The 14,537-nt window shown below is 46.0% G+C and overlaps 1 protein-coding gene across 1 annotated transcript in view; it reads right to left on the reverse strand.

Annotated features, from left to right (window-relative positions):
* MYO16 (myosin XVI) overlaps window positions 1–14,537 on the reverse strand; it is a 545,578-nt gene that overhangs the window by 254,655 nt on the left and 276,386 nt on the right. The window lies entirely within an intron of this gene.

Consider the following 14,537-nt stretch of genomic DNA (forward strand, 5'->3'; position numbering starts at 1 on the left):
TTACACTGTGAAATATGGTAGATGGCGATGCTTTAGTGTAGATTAGTTTACTGCACAGTAAAGAGTTTCATGGAGAAACACCAAGACAGAAGTAGAACTTTTAAAAAACATTTTGTTACAAAAAACCCATTATTAGGGCTTTGTTTTCTAAGTAGAGATATCAGGACAGGTAGTATAGGGCTGTATGGTTCTTTTGTGGCACAGGACTAGTAATTTAGTCCTCAAGCCCTTTTAATCATCCCAGGAGAACTTCATCCAATAATTCTCAATTCACTAAAGAAAAGGTGATCTTCTAATGTCCAAGAACCGATAAAAAAACTCATATTGTTCATCTACCTTGCTGTCATTGTAGTAAAAGAAAGTGGACCCGTGTGGAAGAAAGGGGCTGTGCTTTTATGTTGCTTCTATGACTGTTGCTTCAAAATGGGCCCATCTACATGTACTAATTGTCATTAGTATTTTAGTGCAAAGTAAGACTTCCCTGGGGAGCACATCTACATGTGATCCCTGATGGGAGCAGATTTGCTCCCACCCTGCTCTATTCCCCCTGCAGCAGCCAGAGGCAGCTCTGCCCCCCTGCAGCAGCTGGTCCCTATGAACACAGGGTCAGAAGAGCTCTTCTGGCTGCAGCAACAGCTGTCTCCTGGCCCCATGCACATCAGGAGGGGGATCTGATATGCACTAGGCAGAGCTCTCCTGGTCATGGGCCCATTAAGACACACAGCTGCCAGTGAGCCCCCTGCTGAGTGGGGTTCCTCTGCACAGCAAGGGGTTCACTGGGAGCTGTCCTGGGTTTGGAGCAGATGCTGGCAAGCCATCTGCCAGGTGGATGAGGCATAGGGTTCACTGGCAGCTACCCTGTTTGGGATGGAGTTGGCCACTTCAGAGGGCAGTGGGGGATGGCAACCTAGCCCCCACAAGCAACCAGCTATAGGCCACACACAGCTGCTTTGGGGGTGGATGGAGACTGGGTTCTCAGACCCTGCCTGTCCCCCAGAAGAGTCAGCTCTGCACTGAGAGTTGGGAGCTGAGATAGGGGTTCCCCTTTCCCTGCACTGATTGGCTCCCAGTTCCTTGGAAGAGCTGGGAGGTAAGCAGTGCCCAGACTAGGGACAGAGGGCTCCCTATCCCTGTGGCCCCCTGCTGTCTAGGCTGACCAGGAGCAAATTTGATTCTGGTCAGTATCTACATGGGTTCTACTGCACAGTAACTACTGCTTAGTTAATCTAGTACCTAGCGGTATTAGCTAACTGCACAGTAGTCTAATTTACTGAGCATTAAATGCCCTGCATATGTAGACAGTGATGCTTCACTACACAGTAGATTAGTAAATTGTCTTGTGTGGATGTGCCCAACGTAACTTTCAGAAATTATACATTAATACAGTGCGGGGCAGGGGGGAAGGTAGAAGCTGCACCAGAATCAGAATCCTTTCATTATGTTTGTCCCATTACATCACATGTTAGTCCTCCATTGTGGTCTTTATTTCTCAACAAATCTAATCCTCCTGATAATTCACACAGAGGAACTATTTCTTTAGCCTTGTTTGTATCCAATGAAGTTCCCAAAATATAAGAAAATGCAATAGTCGTTATTTTTAAACATCACCTAAATACCCTAAGAACGAACAAGTGTGTTGGGGTAATCTTGATTAACAGATTTAACCTTAATGATGCACAACATATGTACATGCCAACACTATCAGTTAGTTCATCTCCAAAAATAGGAAGAATCATTAAGAGCTATCAAGCTCCTGATTAGCGTGAATAAAAAATATCAAGATCTTAATGGAGCTTAATGGAATTCAGAAACAAAACTAATACTGTCATGCTATTGTTCTAAACAGAGGACTGATACACTCTATAAATCTATGGAAAATAATACTGATACAGGTAAGGAGAGATAATAGAGTTCTAAAGCAAAGATTTGCTATGTTTATGTAAAAGATATAGGGGCTAAAGATGTGAGAAAATTTCTATTTAGATACTTGACCTAGGGAACAGCTACAACATTTGCAAGCAGATTTTGTATTGTAAGTGTGGATAGCAGCTCCTTCTTCAACAATACATCTTTGAAACTACATTTCCCTGTCTTTCAAAGACCTTGATGTTTTACATGGAACAGTTGCAAAAGAAAAAATTATGTTTGATAGCTTAGTGCTTTAGCACTGTATAAAAAACATCAGAGGGCTGTGTTGGCTCTAGCTTCTTTGTATAACAAAAAATTAGAAACATGGAGAATTGAAAGGGGTTTTTTTTTACTTTAATAACAATGTTTTTGACATTGCTTCCTGTGCTGTGCATTCAGGAGTAACTCAATTCTGCTTCATGGGATGGATCAAGTTGTATCCTTACATTTTATTACTATAGAGCCCACTCTCAGACAGTAGGGCTTTGTTTCTAAAAGAGAGGACTGGGAACAGGGTGGTATGAAACTCAGAGGAGAATAAGTCTGTTAAGACTTGATTTCCTCTGGGCTTAACTTAGACATTTTTTCAGATTCTGAAGGAGCTGAATGACATTCTTCTACTGCCTTACAACTAACAGGTCAGCTGTCAAAAGACCCAGGAACTTATATCCTTTTCCCACAAAATACTTTCATACCCATGATGCTTCTAAAATTTACATCATTATCTGGTGCCTCCATGTGACATAGATCTCTTATACAATATGAGTGCATGAAGCTTCATCCGCAAGGTTTGGAGATTTTGTTTTTTTGATGGACACTGAAGGTCAGACTGTTAGTTTCATGAGGCTACCAGGGAACTTTGGGACCTCACGACCCACAGGTTATGTGTTCTCCTGGATTCTTGCTGATGCTCAGTTCTTGCGCAGCATCTGTCAGTAGCATCTTTTTTACTGTCTCCAGCTGACAAAGAGACTGCCTGACATCCTGTTGGACAGGGACTTGGCTCTGGTTATACATACTCTCTTCACCTCCTGACTGCACTATAACAGTAAAATCTATATGGGCATGAAGCTCTTAAGTCCTTTAGGAAACTCCAGCTACCTCCAGCTAACTCTAGCTCCAGCATGTCTCTTCAGCAATACAACTATTAAAAATACATAAAACCCATCCTCTGGGGTTTTTTTGCTGGGTTTCTACTGAACCAAGTTCACGATCCTAGTCTTGACCTTTAGAGCTCTCTGGGTGCATCTACACATGTAATTAAGGTACAGTAATAAACTCCAGGGCAGTTTGCACTGGAGTCAGCTGCTCCTGGGTGTAATGTCTACATACATGCCCGGGACCACAGCATGTTGAGCTGGGGCAGAGCAGCCCTGGGCAGCAAGCTCCCACAGATAGCCCCGGGCGCTGGCACTGGACCGGTGGGGGGGCTGCCTGGGGCACGAGGGTGCCTAAGTGTGGAGCTGGGCAGCAGGCAGCCCCTGCACTTTAGCATCTTTGTGCCACAACCAGTCTCTGTCACCATCTACACATGCGTTTTGATGGAGAAAGTAACTGCACCAGCAGAATTAATTAATTTATTGTAATACTAGCACATGTGTAAAAAGTGATGCTTTACTGTGGAGCTAATTAGTCAACTCCATACTAAGATGCACATTTAAATGCACCCTTTATTGCCCAAAGCTCCCAGATGAAAACTGTGTTCAACCATTCTGCTCCTAGGTATAACAGGATTTTTTTTACTAAAAGAAGCACTTTGCCTGTATAAGGCATCAGAGATTTTTTTAGGGGTGGACCAATCAGAGATTGTAGAGCCATCTCGCATGGCAAAAAAGGATTGTTGCAAAATTTACTGACTTGTTTCAAATACAAGACACTGTTCTATGACCTTATTTTCTCCAACATAAATGCAGAAACGCTTAAGTGTGTACTATCTATGCTGACTTGTTTTGGCTTAGCTCTCATATATTGCTTTCATTAGTTTTTAAAACGTTATTTATTTTTTTTGCTGAAGGTGGTATCATGCCATTTGCAGTTATGTTTACAAACCAGGTGTATTTGGTCCTGTTTGCATAAATGATAGGTATAAAGTCACATCTCAACAGAATTTTATGCCTTTGATATTTACACTGTTCATTCATGTTTAAAATATACAAGACCAAGTAAATATTCCCGCCAATGATCTTCCATACAGACAAACAAACTCAGTGGGGTTTAAACTGTGAAGTTAAAAAATAACAATTCTGATTCTTGTCTTAGTTCCAGTGGTGTCAACTAGGCAAAATTTCACTTGAAGAAAATAGTGAAGGTAGCTTAATGAAGTGGGACTTCATTAATAATGGAATTACAGTAGGCTATGTATTTCAATTTGTGCATGCATACAACATGTTAACAATTTCTACTGCTACCCTCTGTCTTATAGATTTCATAGATTTTATAGACATTAGGGCTGGAAGGGACCTCGGGAGATCATCGAGTCCAGCCCCCTGCCCAAAGGGCAGGAAGTCAGCTGGGGTCCTAGGATCCCAACAAGATAAGCATCCAATTTACTCTTGAAGGTGTTCAATGTAGGTGCTTGAACCACCTCCGCTGGCAGACTGTTCCAGACCTTGGGGGCTCGGACAGTAAAGAAATTCTTCCTTATGTCCAGCCTGAAACGGTCTTCCAGGAGTTTGTGACCGTTCGACCTAGTCATCCCTTGGGTCGCTCTGGTGAAGAAACGTTCCCCCAGATTCTGGTGGTCACCCTTGATAAACTTATAGGTGGCCATCAGATCACCCCTGAGCCTACGCTTTTCCAGGATAAGAGTCCCATGGCTCTCAGCTTATCATCGTAAGATCTGTTTTCCTGACCTCTGATCATGCGCGTGGCTCTCCTCTGGACTCTCTCAAGCTTCTCCACATCCTTTTTGAATTGTGGAGTCCAAAACTGGATGCAGTACTCCAGCTGCAGCCTCACCAAGGCCGAGTACAAGGGGAGAATGACGTCCCAGGATTTGCTCGAGAAGCATCTATGGATGCAAACCAGCATTTTGGTCGCTTTACTAGCCGCAGCATCGCATTGCAGGCTCATGTTCATCTTGTGGTCAATGATGACCCCCAAGTATCTTTCTTCTGTAGTGCTATCCAACATAGCACTGCTGAGCCTATAAGGAAGCTGCAGGTTTTTCCTCCCAAGGTGGAGAACCTTGCATTTTTCGGTGTTAAACACCATCAGGTTCTCGTCTTCCCATTTGCTGAGCTTGTTCAGGTCAGCCTGGATCACCCTCCTATCTTATGGCGTGGATGTTTTGCCCCAAAGTTTGGTGTCATCGGCGAACTTGGCCAGTCCACTCCTGACTCCAATGTCCACATCATTAATGAAGATGTTGAACAGTATGGGTCCCAGGACAGAGCCTTGAGGGACCCCACTGGTCACAGGGCACCACGATGAGTGACTGCCATTGATTACAACACTCTGGGTCTGACCACGGAGCCAGTTTCCCAGCCAGCGGATCGTGGTGAAGCCAAGGCCACAACTGGCCAGTTTGGCCAAGAGGTGATCATGGGATACCAGATCAAAAGCTTTTATGAAGTCAAGATATATGACATCAATCTCTTCTCCCTTGTCCAGGTGATAGGTCACCTGGTCATAGAAGGAAATGAGATTGGTCAAACAAGACCTACCCGCAACAAACCCGTGCTGGCTGTCTCTTAGAATGTTAGCCTGGGCCAGTCCATCAAGGATGGCCTCCTTAATAAACTTTTCTAAGATCTTCCCCAGAATAGAAGTCAGGCTAATGGGCCTGAAGTTAGCCGGATCCACTCTCCTCCCTTTCTTGAAGATCGGCACCACATTGGCCTTCTTCCAGTCTTCGGGTACTACACCAGAGCGCCAGGAGTTTTCAAAGATCCGTGCCAGGGGCTAGGTTATGACACTCGCCAGCTCCTTGAGTACCCTGGGGTGCAGATTGTCAGGGCCGGCTGACTTGAAGGTATCCAGCTTCTCAAGGTGTTCCTTCAGAAGGTCAGCATTTATGGAGGGTAGGGGATCCCCATCACCCAGATCTCCCTGTCCCATAGCAGGCATGGGCGTCCCATAGGACTGATGAAAGACTGACGCAAAATACCTATTTAATAGGTTGGCTTTTTCCTGGGCGTCAGTTGTCAGTTGCCCCATCTGGTTTAGCAGGGGTCCAACATTGCCCTTGCTTTTCCTCCGGCTCCCCACATATCTGAAAAAGGACTTCACGTTGTCCTTGATGCTTGAAGCTAGTTGGAGTTCAGTTGCAGCCTTGGCTTTCCTGGTTTGCTCCCTGCAGGACCGGACCAGTGCAGAATAATCCTGCTTGGAGGTGAGTCCCGTCCTCCATCCTTTGTAGGCCTTTCTTTTTAGCCTTAGGAGGTCTGCTAGGTCCCTAGAGAGCCAGGAGGGCTGCTGTGCCTTCTTGCTGCCTTTCCTCCATGTTGGAATAGATTTAGCTTGTGCATTGAGGATCGCTTCTTTGAGAAGCAACCACTCTTCTTGAACTCCCATCTCCCTGGGGTCAGGGTCCCTGAGGGCCTGACCGAGAAGCCTCTTGAGCTTATCAAAGTCGGCTTTTCTGAAGTCAAGGACTTCTGTGTTGCTGACTGACTTGCCAGCTTTACGGCAGATGGTGAAGGTGATCAGCTCGTGGTCACTGTCACCCAGCTTCCCATTGATCACTAGGTCACCAATTAGGTCGTCCCCCATAGCCAGTACCAGGTCGAGCAGCGCTTTGCCTCTCGTTGGCCCATAGACTTCTTGAGTCAGGTAGAGGTCATCCATGCATGAGAGAAAGCTTTGCGACCACTCGGATTTTGCTGAGTGATCTTCCCAGGAGAAGTCCGGGTAATTGAAGTCCCCCATGACAACCAAGGTCCTGGAGGAAGCGGCCTCAGTCAGTTCCTGGGCGAACTCCTGGTCAAGCTCAGGACTTTGAGTGGGAGGTCTGTAATAGACTCCCACCGTTGTGTCCCCTGTGCCGTATTCCCACAAATTTTTATCCAGAGGGTCTCTAGTTGTCCATGCTGGTCACCAACATCAGCTCGCAGGGACATGTAGCTTTCCTTCACATAGAGAGCTACACCCCCACCCCTTTTGTCAACACGATCCCTCCTGTACAGGGTATAGCCCTCTATCCCCGTGGTCCAGTCATGGGTGGAGTCCCACCAGGTCTCCGTTACCCCAATGACGTCATAATTCTTTGCACTGAGCAGGAGGACGAGCTCATCCTGCTTGTTATGCAGGCTCCTGGCATTAGTGTACAGGCAGGCAAGTGTGCCCTTGGGGGCTCTTGCCTTGCCCACAGATTGTGCCAGGGCTGGGGCAGGGGTGGGCTCCCTTAAGTGCCTTGGTCTGCTGGCTTTGCAAAGGCTGCTCAGCAGGCCAGCAGTCCCCCCATCCCCCAGTGGGCTTAGTTTAAAGCCCGGTGGAGCAGGTCAGCCAGCCTGGCTTAGAAGAGCCTCCTCCCCAGTGGAGAGAGGTGGAAGCCATCTCTTCCCTCTTCTCTCCTTGACATGTAAATGATAGCCTGTTAGGCTGCATACACACATCCAAATGATCTGGGAGAGCTGCCCCAGGTTTGTTCTCCTGGTAGAAAAAAAACTTACCCAGAGATGCTGGAACAGATGTCTGAATGTTGACTCATGGAAAAACAGAGAAATTACAGTGCTGGCACTGCATAGCCAGGAGGCTCCTGTGCATACATCTCAGCCTGCTCTGCAGGCTCCCTCAGTCTGCCCAAAAACAGATGGCACCAATGCACAGGGCACCCCTGATTGACTGACACAGACTGGTTAGAGTCAGCCTGTGTCTTCCTGCAACACCATGTGGGATTGTGAAAGGGGCAAGTTCTCCTGGAACAGCAGGGTCCAGGAAGTGATTTTCTGCCTCCTTAGAGGAGGGCATTGGGGAGCAAAGCACCCTAGGATACTAGAGAATTTTGCTGGAGGACTGTGGTGTGGCTTAAAAGACTGCATGTTTTCAGACATTTGCCCCCCTAGAAGAAACTCTCCTGGGAGTGATTTAACTCTGGTTGTTCCTGAGTTATTTTTCTCCTGGATTGGCCCTTTTTGGACTGTGAGAAAAATCCTGAACATCTGTACACTTCAGGCTTCTCTTTCGGAGAGCTGAGACTCTCCTATGAGAAAATGCATGTCTCTTTGTGGCCTTAGACTACTTCATATTCAATGAAGAGTCACTGACACAAATTTAGAAATGATGTGCAAAGAAAGTGTTCATATTTATGCATTCAGCCTACGATACTCCAATTATACAACAGAACACCACTGAAATCAGTAGAATTACAAAGATGTGAAGCCTATGTAAAGGCGTGGTGAGGAAGAGCCTAGGACACTAGTTGATTCTTGGTTCACATGAGTATGGAAAAGTATATGATGTTAAATTAAAGCAAGTAAGAATGTTTTTAAAAATCTCTTTGAAAAAAATTAATTCAAATTAATTCCAGGCATCTCAAACCAGGGACCCAAAATTAGTGGAATTATTTAATCACAATCTCTCTTTGTCTCAGTACCCTATCTGCAAGAGAAAAACAACACTACTACCTTACAGAGATAGTATGAAAATAAAATCATTAGTATCTGTGAAGCAATACAAAAAGCCCACTGGGAAATTAGTAATTCTGCATTCAGAGCAGGGTATGTAATAAATAAGGCATTGAGCCACCCACTGAACAATGAAAATAAAATGAAGTATTGAATGGCTGCTCATTAAGTGAGCATAGTGAATTCTGTGCACTGAGTGAAACACAGGCCCTGCTTAAAAGAACAATATGCTGCCATGTAAGTAATAACGGTATCATAATACATATGTAAAAGATAGCTACATTAAGACTATACACACAATTTTTTATAATTTTGTAATTTTTGGCTGCCAGATTTGCATTATTAATATTTTTAATCTGTGTGTACATGTGCAAGAAGGAATTCTAGTGTAGTACTACTGACTTCTATTAAAGTTATATAAAACATTAAAAAAATCTTATAAAACCAAGTCTAAATGAGGTTCCAGATTGATATTTACATCATCTTCCTTCCTTATCCTTCAATAATTTATAAATAAAAATATCTTCCTCACACTTCATATTTTAAATTTAATTCATAGGGATCACATTTTTCTTTTAAAAGCCATTGGTTGCAGAAGCCATATTTTTCATAATGGTGGCCAAAGGAGAAACTTTCTAATTTTACTAGAGTGCACTGAAATTCCACAGAGAAAATGAACTGACACCTAATTCTGTGATATTATTCCAGAGAACATACTTAGATTTCTCTAAAACAATGGGCCAATTTAGAATTTTAACAATGAATTAGAAATGTTTTAGACATGTTAGGACAATTCAATCCAACATGCTCGAGGCAAATTTGTAGCTTTGCTACATAACTGTGCTACACTAGGAGCAGTACAGGGATGGAGTGTTGCCTTCAGGAGGCAGAGTTCTCCCCAAGCGTCCTCCTTTCTTTGAGTACGTAGTAATTTAGTGATGGTATATACTTACAACCCGGTTTTTCAAACCTTCCTCAGAGGCACTGGGTATTGGCTGAAGACAACGCTGCAGATTTTGCTGAGGTGTGCAATTGCTCCTTCTGGGACGTAAACCTGGAGGTTTCTTTTCTCAGGGTCAGACTGATCATCATGTTTGGGGTCAAGAAGGAACTTTACCCCATGGTCAGATTGGTGTGGACTAGAGGTGGGGGGTGGGGGGGAGTTGTTTTCCTGTTCGCAGAGGGCATGGCCCTTTTCCTGGGATTTCTTAAGTGGATATTAACAACCTTTACACCAGCAGGCCATTGGCCACCATGAACCCTCTGCTCTACCTGTAGCAGGTTGTGTTGTTCCTTATGGTGTGTTAGAGTTGAGTCTGTAGTTTTGCTAAGAGGTTATACAGTTCCTATGGAAGTCCCTTTCAGCCCTACTTCTCAATGATTCTATGAATAACTAGAAAGCCCCTATGACAGTCTGGCTGGTCTGTGCAATGTGTTCCAGGTGAGATAGAAGTAACTTCACACCCCATCATCCACACCAATGAGCTCTTGCTGGGGATTAGTAGGTTGCCATTTACTCCCAGACATCCAGATACAAAGTCCAGATACCCAATGGGAAGAGGTGAGGAAGCTTTTGCTTAAGACCGTTTTGTAGCCACACACTACAAGTCAAAAATCCAGTCCTTAATATTTGGTTTGCCATTTTTTCTTAAATCATTTTCAAGGTGGAAAATAAAGCGAATGTTTTCAAGTAACTTACTGGGATAACTTTGCCTGCAAAGCATGAATGCAGTTTCAAGCATCATCAGAAGCAGCTCTTTTATGTATTTGACACATGACCTTTTAAATTATATTGCAAACATTTAGCATTTTTCTGGTCTAAAAATAAGTCTTTAAGTTTTTAAAATGCTTTTAAAAGCATTTTGCTTTTTTCTGTATAAAAAGAAGCATTTAAGGATAAGTACCATTGTGACAATCTAGGTAAGGTATTTTTACCTTCAATTCTGTAGGTCAGTGGCACACAAGTGACTGCTTTGAGGCATACAAAAACATATAGGCTAGGTCTAGTGGTATAAACGTACTTGGTGCATCTATATATGCACCTTTCTGCACAGTAGACTCATTTGCTGCTCAGTAAAGTGTCACCATCTACATGTGCATGGAAATTAGGCTGTAGACTAATTTACTGCACAATCAGATAGCCCTGTCAGACACAAGTGTTATCTAATGGTGGAGTAAATTACTGCACTTCATAGTTTCATAGTTTCTTAGTTAGTAGAGTCGGAAGGGACCTGAGCAGATCATCAAGTCTGACCCCCTGCCATGGCAGGAAAGAGTACTGGGGTCAAACAACCCCAGCAAGGTGATTGTCTAGCCTTGTCTTAAAGACCCCCAGGGTAGGAGCCAGCACCGCTTCTCTTGGAAGTTGGTTCCAGATCCCAGCCACCCTGACAGTGAAGTAGCGCCTCCTGATGTCTAATCTGAATTTACTCTCTGCCAGCTTGTGACCGTTATTTCTAGTCTCTCCTGGTAGTGTTCAGGGAAACAGGGACCCCCCCAATGCCTGCTGGTCTCCTCTGACTAGTTTGTAACAGGCCACTAGATCCCCCCTCAGACTTCTCTTGTGGAGGCTGAACAGGTTCAGGTCCCCTAGCGTCTCCTCATAGGGCCTGCCCTGCTCCCCCCTGATCATGCAAGTGGCCCTCCTCTGGACCCGCTCCATGTTGTCCACATCCCTCTTGAAGTGCAACACTCAGAACTGGACGCAATACTCCAGTTGCAGCCTTTCCAGTGCCGCATAGAGGGGGTATCACCTCCCCGGACCTGCTTGAGAGGCAACTCTGGATGTATGACAAGGTGCAGCTGGCCTTCCTGACTGCATCCCCACACTGCCGGCCCATATTCATCTTGACATCAATGATGACTCCAAGATCCTTTTCTGCCTCTGCACTGACGAGAAGGGAGTTCCCCAGCTTGTAGGTATGGTGCTTGTTCTTCCTCCCCAGGAGTATCACCTTACACTTGCTGGTGTTGAATCGCATCCTATTCTCATCCGTCCACCCCTGTAACCTGTCTAGGTCTGATTGTAGCCTATTCCATCCTTCTAAGGTGCCCACATCCCCCCACACCTTAGTGTCATCAGCAAATTTGAATGGGTGCTTTTTACCCCCTCGTCCAAGTCACTGATGAAGATGCTCTCCCCTTCTTGAGAGCACGGAGGCAGAAAGGGATCTTGGAGTCATTATTGACTCAAAGATGAACATGGGCTGTCAATGAGGGGTCACGGTTGGAAGGGCTAACCGCACCTTGTCGTGCATCCATAGATGCATCTCTAGCAGGGACAAGGAGGTGATCCTCCCCCTCTATGCAACACTGGTCAGGCCACAGCTGGAGTACTGCGTCCAGTTCTGTGCACCCCACTTCAGGAGAGATGTGGATAACATTGAGAGGGTCCAGAGGAGGGGCACCCGCATGATCCAGGGACTACAGGGCAGACCCTACAATGAGAGACTGCGAGACCTGAACCGGTTCAGCCTTCACAAGAGAAGGCTGAGGGGGGACCTGGTGACAGTCTATAAACTCACTAGGGGGGACCAGAAGGGTTTGGGAGAGACCTTGTTTCCCCTAGTGCCCCCTGGCATAACAAGGAATAACGACTACAAGTTGTTGGAGAGGAGGTTTAGATTAGACATCCATAAGAATTACTTCACAGTTAGGGCGGCTAGGATCTGGAACCAACTTCCAAGGGAAGTGGTGCTGGGTCCTGCGCTGGGGGTCTTTAAGAGGAGGTTAGATGCCTACCTAGCTGGGATCATTTGAGCCCAGTTTTTTCTCCTGCCCTGGCAGGGGTTCACACTTGAAGATCAATAAGGTCCCTTCCAACACTTCTTCTATGATTCTGTGATTCTATGATGTTGAACAGTGCGGGCCTGAGGACCGAGCCCTGGGGGACCCTACTGCCCACATCCCTCCAGGTCGAAAATGACCCATCCACCACCACTCTCTGGGTGTGGCCCTCCAGCCAGCTGGTGACCCATTTGATTGTATAGGTGTTGACACCATGGTCCCCCAGTTTCTTAATGAGAACAGAGTGAGAGACAGTGTTGAAGGCCTTCCAAAAGTCCAGAAAGACTATGTCCCTGCATCTAAGGATTTGGTGACTTGGTCGCAGAAGGCCACCAGGGTGGTCTGACAGGACCTGCCTCTAATGAACCCGTGTTGGTTGCCCCTAAGCATAATCTCCCCTGCTGGCCCCTCACGGACATGTGCCAGCATAATTCTCTCAAAAAGCTTGCCCAGGATTGAGGTAAGACTAACTGGCCTATAGTTCCCTGGGTCTTCCTTCCTCCCTTTTTTGAAGATGGGAACCACACCGGCCCTCTTCCAGTCCTCTGGCACCACACCAGAGCACCATGAGTGCTCGTAAAGCCATGCCAGGGGTCCCTCAATGACCTCAGCTAATTTCCTCAGCACTCTGGGGTGGAGATTGTCCGGACCAGCTGATTTATATACATCCAGTCCCTCCAGAAGTTCCCTGACTAGATCCTCCCTGACCCTTGGCCTAGGTGTGCCTCCCCTGGGACCTGGGGGGGGGGCCCAGTGTGGGGGCTGATCCAGTCCCTGCTCAGGAAAATGGAGGCAAAGAAGTCATTAAATAAGTTAGCTTTGTCATCTGGTGTGACAACCAAATTTCCTAGCATGTCTTGCAGGGACTCTACGTTACCCAGTACCTTCCTTTTGCCCCCTTTGTATTTAAAAAAGGACTTCTTGTTATCCTTGATCCAGGAAGCTAGTCCCAGTTCCATCTCTGCCTTGGCCTCCCTGACTGCCCCCCTGCATCCCCAAGCAACCACAGTAAAATCCTCCCTGTTGATGGCCCCTCCCTTCCACTGGGTGTATGCCTCCCTTTTAGCTAGAAGACATTCCCGCATGCTTTTGGTGAGCCATGGGGGCTTTTGTGCCCTCCTGCTCCCTTTGATCCTTGTTGGGATTACCTCCTTTTGGCCTTGGAGGATCATCTCCATAAGGAGCAACCACTCTTCTTGGACACCTGGCTCCCCTCCCCTCTGGGACCTCTGTGCTTCCCCAACTATTCTCCTTAGCTCATTGAAGTCTGCCCTCCTGAAATCTAGGGCTGCTGCCTTGCTGCAGGCCTTTGCCACCTTATGCTGGATGGTGAATTCCAACAGGCAATGATCAATGTCACCCAGGTGGTCAAGCACCCGCAGCCCCCTCACCAGGTCCAACAAGGAGTCTTCCCTACTGGGGCTGTGCACCTCCTGGGTGAGATGGAGGTCCTGCATTTGAGCTAGGAACCTACATGAGCAGTCAGACCTGGATGACTGCTCTTCCAAGCAGATGTCTGGGAAGTTCAGGTCACCCATGATGACCATGTCCTTTGATCTAACTACCTCCGTGAGCTGACTTAAGAATTCCTGGTCTAGCTCTTCCCCTTGGTTGGGTGGTCTATAGTAGACCCCCACCATTAAGTCTCTTTCCCCTTGACTGCCTTGTATTCTAACCCAGAGCACTTCTGTGTGCCCCTCCTCCTACTCTGTGCTACCTGCACTTACACGCACGTGTAGATGGTAAAGTCCAGGTTAGTTTACTTTAGCTCAAATTGTGCTGGAGTTAATTCAGTTGCATTAATCACACATGTAGACGCACCCACTATGTCCACCAGTGGTTCCTTCAAAGATGCCATGTTGTTCTGTGGTTGCTGCCCCCACCTGGAAATATTTCAGCTCTGTTCAGGCAGCAGGGTCAGGCTCACTGGTGCAGACAGTACAGCACAGTTTGAAGGTTCTGCTGTTAAACACAGTAAGTCCTTGGTGTATATCTTAACTTTAGGTTCTTATGTAATGTAGAGGATACTTCAGCCAACATATTTAAGTTTTCCTTGTGTTTCTCTGCCACCTAGTGGTTAAATAGTATCCACCGCAGATTTTTAATTCCAGGCTTTTGATTGGCTAAATATATGCTGTTATTTTTGATACTGTATCTTTCCTGAACCTCCAGAACCCCTCAATTCTTTCCTTCACTTATTGCTTTTGACCTTCTGGAGTGTCAGTATAAAGGTCATCACTCCCTGTGTGCTGCCTTACACAATGTGGGTGCAGATCT

This window comes from Crocodylus siamensis, chromosome 1, assembly GCF_052110815.1.
Source record: "Crocodylus siamensis isolate JL-2025a chromosome 1, ASM5211081v1, whole genome shotgun sequence".
Classification (NCBI taxonomy): Eukaryota; Metazoa; Chordata; order Crocodylia; family Crocodylidae; genus Crocodylus; species Crocodylus siamensis.